The sequence below is a fragment of the Protopterus annectens genome, chromosome 1.part1, assembly GCF_019279795.1.
Source record: "Protopterus annectens isolate FY-2018-M chromosome 1.part1, PAN1.0, whole genome shotgun sequence".
In the NCBI taxonomy this organism is placed as follows: Eukaryota; Metazoa; Chordata; order Ceratodontiformes; family Protopteridae; genus Protopterus; species Protopterus annectens.
In genome coordinates this window covers 1,887,920,713-1,887,936,208 of record NC_056726.1, presented here as the reverse complement: position 1 = coordinate 1,887,936,208, position 15,496 = coordinate 1,887,920,713, and positions in this window count along the sequence as shown.

Genomic DNA, 15,496 nt, shown 5'->3' with positions numbered 1-15,496 from the left:
CAGCAAAGGGTTTGAGAACTAAAGCCACATTAGGGAATGAACAGAGGTAATAACAGAGTAGTTGTACGTTGTCTTCAAACTGCAGCTTCCTTAAATTCTGACAAGGACCTGTACACTATCCCACTAGATAGCAAAGAAAGTATTGCTAAGAGGAATAATGTATCAGACGTAACTGTTATTAGTCCTGAAGTTGTCAGAGGAACATTTCTTCCCCAGGCATTCCAACTCAGTAAGGACCCTGGGATAAATACTTTTTCAAGTGCTATTTGCTAAGACGTATTTGAAACAGGAAGGGGTAAGAGAGACAAACAGGTAGCAGGTCTATTGATATTACACTAGGTATTTAACAGGCAGTGATTTTGAAGACAGAACACGTACGTGTACATGCAATTACACATCATCATCATCAACCCTCTTTTCCCATTTTTTTCTGCTTGGGATTGGGATGTCATGTCAGTTGTTGCCATCTCACTCTTCTCACTCCCATGACTGTCACGGGTTCTCTCTCACACAATCCATCCACCTCTTTGCTGGACACCTTCATTTCCTCTTGCCTTCTTCCTATCTGTCCCAAATCTTCTTCACCAGATTGTCTGATGTCTTTCTGCACATATACCTGAACCACTGTAATCTGTTCTCTTTGATCTGTTCTGCAACTGAAGCTACTTTGGATTCTGTTATTATATCCTCATTGTTTTCATCTGTCTCACAGTGTGCACCCTAGCATGCATCTAAGGCACTTTATCTCCATCACCAGTAGCTTCCTTAACTGCCCTATCTTTACACATAGCAACAGCAGTGTCTCACCTACCAAGCCCATAAGGAGTAATACTCAAAAACAAATGTTTCTAGTCACTGGAAACTCAGTAGTGAGACACACAGATCTCCCACTCACCAGGTTCAACAAGGAGAAAGTCCCAGTTAGCTGCCTGTCCTGTGCCAGGATTCATCAGATCATGCATGTACTCGGGTCTCTCAGAACAAGTACCATTATGATTATATCATAGTTCATGTTGGAGTGAATAACCTAAGACATACCTCACAGGACTATATGAAGAGAGATGTTTGAGCTCTCTGAATATGTGTCCCAGGTGACTATTTCCCTAGCCTTGAGTGACATACTACCCTAACCTAGAATGATGCCACAGTATAAACAAAAAATGACTTATTTCGATAATTGGCTCAGTTTTTGGTGTCATTCAAAGGGGATCCAGTTCCTGTCAGACTGGGAAGCCATGATCGACAAACTTCGCTGCTATGTCAGAGATGGTTTGCACCTGGCTTCTCTAGGTTTTCAGCAGCTGGCAAAGGCTCTTGCCTCCCCCATAGTGCTTTTTTTTTAGGGAAGGTCTCGAAAACAAACTTACCGATATGAAATCTGTCAATCATAACAAAATAAGGGTCATGCTGCTAAATACTAGGAGCTTAAACCAAAAACTGCACACCCCGGAAGTACTTCTATCACTGGAAGATGTAGATGTCTATGTAGCCACAGAAATCTGGTTCAAAGCCTTAGAGAGTACCCCAGCCTTGAAAGGCTATAATGACTTTCACACCTTTAGACCACAAAATGAATGTGTGAGAACCAAAGTAGACAGTGTTTCTGTCTATATTAGAAATAAATTCACCTCCCATCTAGTTAGACTGAACAACTCCATGAAGTTACTGCAATTTCAGGTTACAGTGGGTAAGACCCCCATTCAAGTCATAGCTAGTTGTAGATCCCCCTCCATGAGTCATGATGCACACAAAGCCTACTTGACCAAACTGGAGACAATCCAGATATTACCAAACACTCTGTTTATGGGGGATTTAAATTATCCCACCATCATCTGGGAGGCATACGCTAGCCCTAACCCACTAGCGCAAAAGTTCCTTGACTTTGTTAACTCAAATGCCTTGGAAAAATTTGTTCATACACAGAAAAAAGGAACAGACATACTAGATCTGGTCCTCACTAACATGTCAAATGGATGCACACCGTAACTGTCAGACCCTCATTAGTTAAATCTGACCGCAAATCAGTCACCTTCAAGCTGACACTAACGCCAGAACTCACAAAGGGAGAAATCAGACTAAAAAACTTCATCAAGGCAAACTATACCCTCCTAGATGAAAGTATAAATGCTTTCTGAGCCCAAGCACCAACTGAAAGTGGTAACTACACCAAAGCTTACAATAAACCCCTGAAGAATCCCTTGCATGGACTAAGATTTGGCTGTACCAGAAAGAATTAAAGCCAGAGCCCTGAGTAAAAACAAGCCACCATAGTGGACATCCAACCCCAACAAATTTTACAATAAATGAAAAAGATGCTGTCTATGAAAGCAAAGGTGAGGCCCTAACAATGGAAAAGCACCCTCCTCAGCCTCAACAGGCAAATAAGACAACTTGTCAAGTCCTCTAATGGCCTATTTGAGAAAAACGTACCTAGCACAGCCATGGATAACCATAAGGCCTTTTACAGCTACGTACATAGCCTAAAAGGTAGCAGCCAAGCAAGTGCAGAACTAGTGACCAATGGAATCACACACATTGACCCCATAGAGATAGCAAACCTGCTAGTAGATTGGTTTGGTGAAAATTTCACCACCCTATCCTATTCAAATCTATCAAAAACCTTGCCTCATATTCCCCTACCCTACACATCTGAAGAACAGGTCATCAAAGCCTTGTCCAAGGCAAAATGCACAGCCTCTCTAGGACAAAACGGCATTGCAGATTGTCTTCTAAACAGGCTAAAACATAAACTAGCATCACCATTAAGCACCCCTTTCAGTCATAGTCTACCTACAGGCTTTGTTCCTGAGCAATGGAGAACAGCAACAATTATTCCTCTCGACAAAGGTGGCCTAGTAACAGACCTGGGCAATTACAGACCCATAAGCCTGACCAGCCTCATCTGTAAGGCCATGGAACATATCATTATGAATGTCCTAAATAAAGACATAGGTGACCTCCAAACCCTGGATCCTACTATACAGCTTCGTTAAGGGCAGATCCTGGCTGTTAAATCTTGTGGACTTTTTCAAAAATGTGACTAGGGCCATTGATGAGGGCAAATCTGTGCACACAGCATACCTCAACTTGGCAAAGGCTTTCAACACAATCCAACACTCAGGTATTACTGATAAATTTAGCAATCTGAATGCAATCCCCTTCATTGTAAGATGGGTTCCTAACTGGCTCACAAAGCAGACACACACTATCAAAGTGGGCGACTCAACATCAGCCAGCAGACTTGTTACCAGTGTGGTGCCACAGGGGTCAGTGCTGGGCCACCTACTGTTTGGTATATAATTCTTAGAAGTTCAGTAGTTGTGGCTGACCAAGCTTGCAGACAACTGCAAACTGGGTGCAATTATTGAATCCCCAAATGATGTCAGTATACGCCAGGAGAGTCTTACACAGACCAGTGACTGGTGTCTTAGTCATGGTCTCAAACTGAATTCAAAGAAATGCATCATCGTTCCCTTCAGCACAGACAATGTTCCTTCACACTATCAAATCAACAACAATACCCTAAGTACCCACAAATTGGTAAGAGACTTGGGTTCACAAGTTGACCATAACCTTAACTTGACCACCACGTGTTTACTGTAGTAAAGAAGGCTTTCTACATAGCACACTTGATTAGTAAAGCCATTGCCTGCAGAGCAAATGAGGTTATAACCCCTCTATATCTGGCACTAATCTGGCCCATAATTGAGTATAATGCCCCATTCAACCTGTATCATACAAAGCACCTGCAGCAACTGGAGAGACCTCAGCGGTTTCTAAAAAAGAAGATCAAGGGACTGCAGCATGTGCCATACTAAATTCCTTGTCACTTTACTCTGTATCATATAGACTTCTTAGGGAAGACTTATGCCTAGCTTGCAGAGCAATCTCAGACCCAAACCTAATGAACTTGCTGCATATCCATAAATCAAACGGGACTAGGGCCACCCATTCCAGAGACCTAAATATGGTCTGCAACTTAAATAGGACCTGCTGGATGGACAGATTTATCTTCCAGCAACTGCCATGTCTTTGGAATAGGCTACCTATTCATGTGAAACAGAGCACCTCTATGACACTGTTCAAAAAGAACCTGGATGAGTGGATAGGGCACAGTAAATTCTTACTGGGAACAGCACCCACAGCCCTCGTTAACATGGGCAGTTATTATTAAATTCAGTCTAGGGTATTAACTAACATTTCTATGGCATTACATTGTGATGAAACAGCTAGGCTTGAAAGGACCTCTGGGTCAATAGCCTAGTAATCTCCTATGATCCTATGATCCTATGATCCTATTTACTGCTCAGGTTTCTGTACCATACAGTAGTACTAGTTTACCACTGTTTTACACAACTTACTTTTCAGCTTCTTTGGCATTCGTGTATCATACACTATATTTGACACTCTGCGGCAATTGGCTGTGTATCAGAAAGGAAATACTGCTAGCCCAGCTAGCTGGAATTTTGTAAATAATTCTATGAAATTTGTGAATATTAATATGATTTTTATAGAAATGTAACAGAAGGAGATACTGCCAGCCCAGCTATCTGGAATTTTGTAAATAATGCTATGTAATTTGTGAATGTTGATATGATTTATACAGAAGTGTGTGTAAAGGTGTAAAGTACTGAGCTAAAATTTAACCACAGCATGCCCTGCTGGCATAAAATAGAAATGTATATACACTATTGTAATTGTGTAAATGTATATACACTATTGTAATTGTGTAAATGTATATGTTTTAACAGTAGAAACTAGAACATAGAGGGTTAACATGCAAAACTTCAAGAAAATAAGTTGAAATTAAATTGTTTTATAATTGTGCTATAAAACTTATCTCTCACTTTCAGTTCAGTAGCGGACACAATCCCCCAGATTCATGAAACTTCCGTGTAAGACTAAATACGTCTTACTCGGAAACTGCAGTTGAGCGGTCTGATGTCAGCATGCCATGCATATTCATGAGGGCATGCTGACTCCACTCCAAGTCTAACACGGACCATGTAGGAAGGCTGGGGGCGTGTCTGACTGCCGAGCAGTCCTAAGGTCCACGCCCCGGCAAGTTTTTGAATTGTGAAATGTCAACACACATGAGCGAGTCCGCTAAAATATCAACATACTGAACACTACACTCCCTCACATTGTAAGCCCCCAGTAGAGTTATAAAATGTAAAATATAAATTTTATTTCAAATTCCCGATATAGCTGCCTGTATTTGCAAGGGTTTGCGTGGGTGTGCCTATAGCTTAGCTAGAGTTAGCAATGTCGACATTGAAGAGCATAATAACAAATGTTTATGCAAATCAAACCAAATAGCAATAGCATAGTGGTAGAGCCTTTGCACAAAGAGGAGGAATTCAAGGTTTGAGTCCCACCACTCCCCTTTCAATTTTATGTTTTAAATTAGCATATGAAATAATTCCTGACATATATATGACTAAAATATTAGTAAAAAGCATTGAAATGGCCTCTATATCAGTGAACAAAATGTATATATAGAAATGTAAGAAGGATCTTTACATATAAATGCCCGTAGCTAAGCAGCCCTTAACCCAGCGCAATTTAGTTGCCCACAGCTAAGCAGCACTCTACCCTTCACAATCTAGTTGCCCACAGCTAAGCAGCTCTTTACCCAGCACAATAAGTTTTCGCGGAGCTGCGCACCGCGCTAACCAGCGTATCATAGGGCAACGTGGAGCAACGTCGGGCAACGTGGAGCAATGTTGAGCAAAGTTGCCTAAACACAGCCACACCCCCTAGCCTGTCTGGACAGTAGTAAAATAAAATGCAATGACAAGTTTCGAACTCGGGACACTGTGCACCATAATCAAAAGTACTGAACCACTAAGCCATGATAGCTTAGGATAAGCATCCACTGTTAACATACATATACTTATAAATGGTTGATTAACCATTGCTAAGCAGGTTTGCAGTCAGCTGAGAATTTTCAAAAATGGCCAATCAAAAAAAAGTGTAGGAAATGCGGCATATTTAAGCTCCATATGGGGGGAATACTCGCCATAACTGATTGTAGCTCCCATCTGCAGTTAGAGTGTCTGGTGCTAGAGAGGATACTCGCTTTTGAGCACAACGCTGGGGCATTGAGAAGTCAAAATACATGGTTTGGCTCCTAGTCCATCGTCATGAGTCTCAACTCCTGCAGGGCCAATTCCAAGGAACGGAGTATAAGGCAGAGGCTTGGAACCGGTTGGCTCATTAACTCACTAGTGCCAAAGGCATCCCTCGGACTGGTGAGCAGGTCCGTCACCACCATGCCGACCTGAAGAGATGGAAGCAGGACCTACTGAACCAATGGATGAAGGAGGCCCACCATATGCAAGATGCCCCACTACTGAGTAGGTAGCCATGGAATGCAGTATGTAAGACATGCTAATATAGTCTAAATAATGGATAATGGATAGGTATGTCTCAATATCCCTTCATGTACTTCACAGCTGCAGGTGTCCATGCTGCAAATCAGCAAGCCTATGCAAATAGGCTGCTAAGACTGCACCACCAGGCAGGTTAGTAATTATTCTGCATGTATTGTTATATAATATATGTGAGAGAGCATGAAAAAAGTGTTGTAGCCCAATAATACAGCTATAAAATGCCCTGAATAAATTCTTTGCATGTACTGTTATATAACATAAGTCAGAGAGCCAGAAATAGAGTGTAGTAATCCATTAATAAAGGTTAAATAAGTCTGGAATACTATCTCTGTATGTACTGTCATATAAAATAAGTGAGCGAGCCTGAAAAAGAGTGTTGTAACCTATCAATAAAGGTATAATATGTCCTGAATAGGTCTTCCGTATGCACTGTAATATGAAATAAATGAGAGAGCCTGTAGAAAAGAGTGTTTAATGTAATTAATAAAGGTATAATACTTGGAGTGTGTCTGTGTCACTTACTTTGAAATGTTGTTGTACCCTTGCATTAAATAAATAGTACTGTTGTATAAAGTGCTGTCAACCCACAGTTGTGCAGTCCCATATAAAGTGGATGAAGGAAGTGCCAGTAGCTGTGAAGCATATAACAGTCCTCAACAGTCGGTAAATGGCTGTCAATCTGGCACACGAGTAGCTTGTCAAGGTGTTCCCCAGAAATGTGAGTGTGCTACATGAAATGTAGGGTTCTGTAGAAATTTAACTGAAAAAATCACGTGAACACATCCAGATATGTAGCTACATAAATATAAAAATAAAATATAACTATGTAGCAGTAACATCTGCATCTTGGACAGTTAGTATGTCAGATATAGGTCAGGTATATAATGAACTAGCCAAACCCATTACACAATCTAATGCATGTTGCCTAGTGTAATAATACATGTAGGGGGTTTACACCTGCAGTCAATAGGAATGTAGAGTAGAGTCAAAGTACTAATAACATGATAACGGAGGTTTCTTTTTACACCCTACTCCATGTGCATAAACTATGCAATTCCACACCTCAATGGGTATGTCTAATCTCAAAACATTTGTTGGGACATATGCCCTATTGTTCTATAAAAATCTGCATTTTCTTTGATGCATGTTCACTGTTCAAACACCACAATCTTGGTGGCCTATTGCCACCAATCATCCCTGCATGCTGTTTTAATGTCCAGCGTCGTTCAATAGATGCATGTGTTATGCTTGCTGTTCAACTGTTGCAACCCTGGTGTGTTGGGTTAATGGGAATATTACTGCATGCTGTTACAACTAATTTGGAATGCTGTTGTCTATGTTGTAATTAAACACACTAAAGCTAAAGACTTAAACCTCGGCACAAGTATGAATAGTACTTGCTGGAGGGATAGATTCATAACCCAAAGGCTTCCCATGCTTTCAAACAGGATCCCAGTTCATATTAGGCAGAGCCCCTCACTGGCTCTCTTCAAGAGAAATCTTGATGAGTGGATGGGAGATCATAAGTTTACCCCAGGGGTCACATCTGTGTCACTGCTAGACAGGGGCACAGTAAACTAATTTTATTATATAGGGGACCTTCACTGTGTCACTACTAGACAGAGGCACAGTATTCTTGATTTATTCTGTACATTTTTGTACCATTTCATGGGGTGGCAAAAGCCACATCACTATGGCTAGGCTTACAAATGCCCCAGGACAGATAGCCTAGTACTATACTATGAAACTATGAAACTATGAAACACCTAATCACAGAATGTATGGGAAGGCCGGTTCCAGCAGACCCACCTGTCCCTCCTCAGCTGGCGATTGCAGCTGGCACCAGCAGGTCTGGTGCCCAGCCTGGGCTACCCTCCTCTGTTGGTCCTGTTGCCATCTTTGGGTGGAAGCACTGCAGGGGATGGGGCTCATCCCCCCCTGCAAGCGTGGACAGAGAAGGGCCACCTGTCACCCTCCGAAGGGTCTGGGTTGTGGTGCATAGGGAGATCCAGTGTTTAGTCACTGATCCCCTACGCCAGCTCAAGGCGAGAGTGGCACAACTTACGGGTGAGCCTGCCACTCATATGCAGCCACCAGCACAGCCACCCTCGGGGCTGTGAAGGAGCAGTGGTGACTGCCCATGGGTGGGGATCTCAGTCCCACAGTTACCATCTGTGGGCTCATGGGCTTGGTATTTCCAAACATCTGTCCCCGTCAATTGTGTTCACCCACCCCATGTGTCATACTCCGCCCCTGTATGCATCTTGTTTGTCTTGTCTGTTTACCTCCCCAACCTACCTCCCCAAATATACCTACTTCCTCTACCTCACATTCCACTCTCACCTGTAAAAAAAAAAAAAAAAAAAAAAAAGGCCAATCTGTACCCACAAAAATATTACGCCCCATACATAGCTACCCATTTTGCACACATGTCTGCTGGACATGTAAACTGATAATTAGAATTGGCAGTACAGCATACTTTGTTGTCCTCACCCCTCTCTCAGGGGTGGAAGGTTTCAAATTTCACTCCAAATTTGTAACATATGCACAGTTGTTGCTGGTAAAGAAATAGGCAGCTATGGACATTCCCTACACCCATCCTGCACATCCCAATCTGGTTTCCCTACTGTCTTTCCCTCTTTGTGCCCCCTTTTGCACCACTTTCCTATCTCCCCATTTTCTTTTCTTTCAAAGAAATTAGCACGGGGGTTAGCAAGAATAAGCACTTTTAAGCAGTAGTTAGCGGGTTTGAGCAAGTGTGCACTTAGCTAAGTATTGCTAAGCATCATGCAAACCTGCTTACAACTGCTTAAAAGTGCCTTAATCACTCTGTATGTCAGGGCCCTTGTTCTGTTCAGCAGCAAAACAAAACACTTCTGTCAGTCTCAAATCCCAGACCTTGGACACTTTTGACTGCATGAAGTACCACTAAGCCATAGCAGATATACAACAACTTGGTGCTGAAATAAATATATCATGAAAAACAATGAGTGAATGTAAATGAAAAATGGAAGGGCCATAACACAAAGCTTGTTCTGTGTATCTTTACCAGCAATTGTTGTGGAATTGTATTACATGACTGTGATAAGAGAAGCAGCCAGTCTATCAGCAAATAATGTTATTGAGGCACTTTACAACCCCCACACAGTATCATAGCAGGGCAAACACTGGCATATCTAATTAGGGTAGAGGCCATACTTCCTGATTGTGAAACATATTTTAGCTGTGTCCCTATAAATCCCTCTGAAAAGTACTGATGTTAGTCAGAGAGGTGTTGTATTACACAATGAATAATCACAATAATAACAGTAGACACTGCTTGTACTTCATAAAAGGAGTACAAATCCACATGCACTGCTTCACTCAAGTCTACACTTACTGCCTCTATTAGTTGGAAGGTGTACCTCACTTTTAACTACCTATCCCTGATTCCAAGCAAATATGTATCTGGGTGTTTCATAGGCCTGGCAGAGGCACAAACACACAGGCATATCAGCTCATCTGCTGTCACACACTCTGCAAACAGCTTTGTGCGGACCTCCACAAGCATACCCTTATGTAGGAATACAACATAGAAATACCAAAGGATCTAGCCATGTATTGGTAGCAACTGACTGTAACAATGCCATTGTACCAGTGCTGAAAACACCTGTGGGTTGCACAGACAAAGAATAACAGGCTAACATTTGTCTACCATCTGGATAGGTTCACAGTTGGGATCTATGCAGAAAGACCACTTGCCTTGATAAACCAACAGGTACACACCAATCCATTAAGTCCAGTAAGATAATACTCACACAATAAGACATAATGCTCTCTGTATGTCTGCATCCCACCCCATATTTTAAATATACATGTGTTTAGGGTCAACCATGGATGTAGGTAGGCATACTCAGTAGTGGAATTGTCCAGATTACCTGAGACTCCTGTGCTAATGTCAACAATAAAAAGTACACAAACCCTGCAGAAGTGATCAATATGCACAGTATAACAGTCCACAAACAGTTCATGTGTCAAAAGAATACTTCTCAATAACTACTTTTGTATGGCAGTCAATTACATAAGTAGAAATGAAACTACATACTTACATATATCTTGTGTAAGCATTTGTAGGGGTGGCTTAAAAACTACACTGATAGCTCTGTACTGGACGTGGCAACAGTCAGGTCTAAGTACAACATGTACATCACTGTCTACACCTCTAGCTTCAGATATAAGAAGTATGCCAACCTTCTGACTTAAACAACAGTGTACACAACAAACAAGCATGGGCCCCACTCTGGAAATCTGAAAGGGCTACGCCTACAAAACCTAGCATTTTATAGCATTGGGTTGCTATGACAGTGAGTACTGCAATTACCACACAGTAGGCTGTATGCATTTACCAAATGCTGTGCACCAATTGGTGCAGAGGTCATCACATGCACATGTGCTGATACCTATAAAAGCAGACTGTACTTGCTAACCCCACATGCAATTATTATATTGCACCTGATACAGCTTCACTGAACTTGTGTCTGAGTAAATAAGAGTTATTACTTAATAATTCAAAAGTTTAATTGAGTAAGGATACTCTAGTGAATCATCCACCAAATATATTTAAAAAATTAATTAATAAAAAAGGGAATTAAGTAGAAGCTATCTCTACTTAGGCAACACCAAAAAATAAAATTGCCCAAAAAAAAAAAAACAGATGGACCTGAAAGTGACAAACAGGTATGTGACACAAATGTGATTACCAGCAAGTAGTAGATGTTTATGAAAAGTACTGTAAATACTTTTAAACATGCATATGTGGCAGCAGTAGGTATGTATGCACTGATGCCATGCATGACTACTGCCATGGACAAATTAGTGTGTAGCTGTGTGCAGTGGGACATAACTGTGACATATGTAGCTCAGCATTTAATGTCAAACATCCAATCATGTAATCTATGTTCTGTACAGTACTGTGTATAATGGCTGTCTGGGGGAGTAGTGCAAACAGCTATATAAACATGGATGTGACAGAGTAACACATGCATGATAGTCATATAATGTGTAGCTTAGCATTAGCAACTGCTGTACCAGGCTAGTATAGTAATGTAGCATTAGCAGCTATAAATACTCCCTGTAATATTACTGCCATGTACACATGTGACAACTGTTCATGTTGTAGCAAGGCCCAACAGGTCATCTGTGAGGTCTACAGATGTACAACAGTGTGTACCTTGTGTGTGTATGGCACACACATATGTAGAGATAGTTATGTGTCAGATATATTAGCATCTTAACATGTGCATAGAGCAAAGTACATACTGCAACTGTTTGTGAAGGTTGGACATATATATGTTGGTGAAGATTGTTATGTGCATATTTTCATGTAGGTTGTAGTGTGTGGCAAACAAGACAGCATACAGTGCTGGTATATGACATGTGGTGTTTAAATGTTGTGGGTATGATTTGCTAAGTTTATAGTCTTCCAGACAGGGAGTCCTGCTAAAGATACGTGGCCTGAGAATACCCTCAGTGCATTCTGCACAAGACTTGCAAAATTGTACATAACTGTATCTCTCTCAACCCTTGCATAATTGATATTCCCACCATGAAAGGTGGACTGTATATGTGCCTACGTTTAAATCTATATGTACACCAATGGATGTTTATATGTAGGCTCAAGCTCAATGTTGTAAATGTATTGCCATCCTTTTGATAAAAACCCTGTACCCATTAACTACCACATAGGTGGTAGTCTACTCAACACCAAAACTGTGATAAGAGACCATGGGACACAGGTGGACAGTAGTGTCCCTTTTGATAATCACAGTGCCACAGTAGTCATGTAAACTGTGTACGGTCCACATGTCATCACAAAAGATGTGTCATACATGGAATGAGAGGTCAGTGTTCCACTCTACTCATCAGTCATAAAACCCATCATAGAGTACAATGGGCATTTTGGTATGTACCTCAGAAGACATCTACAGCAACTGTGGACGCCAGGCACAAACACCACAAAAAGTATTACCAGACTCAAACAGATGCCCTATGCAGACTGTCTTACAAAATCACAGCTACACTGTGTCGCATACCGCACACCCAGAGCCAACCTCTGCCTAACATACAAAGCTATGCCAAACCCACAGGTGTTGGACATGCTCCATGTCAACAGATCAAAATCCCTACAAGCTACACACTGTACTGATCTAAACCTTATAATGTCAAAAAGCAGAGCATGCTGGAGTGGTACATTCTCATCTCAGACACATACCACACCCTGGAACTAACTACCTATCAATAGCAAAGAAAGGTCCTCATTAGTAGTCGTCATGAATAATCATGATGAATGGATGTGACATAGGAAATACAACCAGGGAATCACCTCTGTGGCTCTGCATGACAGGGACACATGAACTTAAATTACATGGGTGTTGAAGGGCAGGGTACCGTATGGCTAGGCTTCTATAGGCCCTATGCCTAATAGCCTATGAGCTACCTATGACCTGATACACACACGCATGTACATATTGCATTAGTTGCTATGTGAGGTTGACTGAGTGTGACGGTGAATGTGTAGGTGAATGTGTCAATGTTGTGTATATGTGTGATAACCTAGTGGGTAAATGTTTATATCATGGTATATAGTGTTCTAGCTCTGATCCCCGCAAAAGATATGCATGCTATTGCTAGGCAGCAAAAGCAGTATGGTATACAGTGTGACATAGTCCCATGGTGTTGACTGAAGTGTGCCATTGTAGGCTAAAGCGGTACGTGTATGCTCATTGATTGTTGACACTAGTGAATACAAATCCCGTATGTACTGTAGTACTACCTGAAGCTGTAGGCCTAAACAGCACAGTGTGGTGTATATCCACATTGCTTTGAAACACTGGTTTGTTTGTTAAATGTAGTCCCCACACATTACATACCTCAGGCAGGAGGTTTTATAAGTGCTGACACACAGTACTGTATGGTACACAGGTAAAGCTCATCTGGGTTGCCATACCTTTATGTCTTGTAGGTATGTCTGATGTGTGTGTGGGTATGACTTTAACATGGCCTGGGTCATATGTGTGTTACTGGATATAAGTGCATATCTAGCAACATGTATAGTGTAGTACAGCAGTATGCCACCTATACTGATGAATGTGCACATATATTACTTAGGGGATTGCTATCAACATGTAATGTGGTGTACTGGTAGTACTGTAACTGTACTTTACAATCATTTCAATGGATGACAAATTTCTGTATGCATTAGCTTCATAAATACCTCCTGTGGCTAGGTGGTGCATTGTGTCACATACAGTGTGCCATATGCTGTTGTATAGTCTTACATACTGGTTTCACTTTGTTGCTGTGCAGAACATGGTTTAATATATAGAATGTGGCAGGCAGTGTCAGGCAGTTGTGGGCTGAGCACTGATGTGTGGGATTAAAAGTGTGTATCTACTGACAGCCAATAGGTTGCTAAATATGGCATTTCATTGATATCTGTACTTTAGAATGTTAAGTGTGCCACAAGACTTGCTCACAATAATTGTCTTATTTTCTTCAAGGGACATGTCTCATCATCGCAACCCTGCCTATTCCCCTGAAGAGGAGGAATTAATCATATCCACACTAGTACAACATCACACCCTGCTGTTCTCCAGAACCAGCCAGGACCAGCATGAGCGCACTGCACTGTGGCAGGATGTTGTCCATCGGGTTAATGACGTAGGCATGCATAACTGGACTTATGAGCAGGTACGCCATCACTGCAGTGATTTAATCAGACATGTCCGGCAGCATGCCTCTGATGTCTGCAGACAACAGTTTGCCACAGGTGGTGGCACAGCATCACACCCACCCCTCACCAGAGTGGAAGAGCTGCTCCTCAGCATGGTGGCTCCTGGCCAACCACTACATCAAACATGTGCCATCACGGAGGCTGGTGATACCCAGCAAGCTGACTGCGAGCATGCAGGTAACATGCCATATCTGAAGACTACTGTTAGCTCGATTGTTAGAACATGCATATGTCAGATGTGTACTGTGTATTTGGAAGGTGTGGAGCCTGGTGTTGTGCAATACTGATAATTTTGAACATAATCTGTATGCCTGTGACTGTCAACTGTTGTACTACTGTAAAATTGCAAAGTCACAGCAGCAATGCCACAGTTGTTGACACTGACAAACTGTCTCATATCCTTGTAGGTCCCTTTGGTGTGACAGCAAGACAGCAGACCCATGCTGGTGAGTGTTCTACATTTCATATGGCAAATAACATGTGCATGTCATAGGTGGGTTTTAGGCCATTTACACATGTATAACACCTACACATAATGCATGATCTGCAAGTTTCCTGTGGGACTATGCACATGCCAGTAGCATGAGTGGCTGCCTCAAACACATGCTATACACAGAGCATCCCATTCCTTTGTGGTACACTGTAGTGGACATTATATAGGCAGAGTCAATACACATGCACACAACATACACCACCTTGTCATACGCAGAATGTGTCAATATGATACACATGGTGTATGTAGACACCTGCTGTAAGGTCAGGCTCCAGTACCCCAAATATCATCCACACAGCACACATACTATACCTGAGGGGTAGAGGCCTATCATGGGGCATTGCAAAACTCTTCAACAAACAAGACATTCATGTTAGGCAATGCTCCCTATTGAACACCTTACATACCCATGTAACAACTGCCTGTGAAATGGTTAATGTAGCCACAGTGCAGCAGTTCAGGTACAGCAAGATCGTTGCCAGTGAGGTGCACATTAGTAGTCTTGAGTGACCACATGATGCTGCCCGATGATGGCTCATGGTACTACACTACATCCAGTTACAGTAACTACAGTACAACACATATCATTCATTGCTATACACCTGACAGTTGTGTGCATCCAGCCATGGTATGTATACCTGTGAGTGATGGTGCACAGGACATTGAAAAGCATGTAATACGTGCACAGTAATGTTGTGTCCATGTACACATTGTGTTCCAGGGTGAGGCCAATCATTGAACAACACACATGCATCAAACACATGTATACTGTTATTAACAAGGACTCTCTACACTCGCACTGCATGCTGTTGAGCAACACACATCTTGCATGCTGAC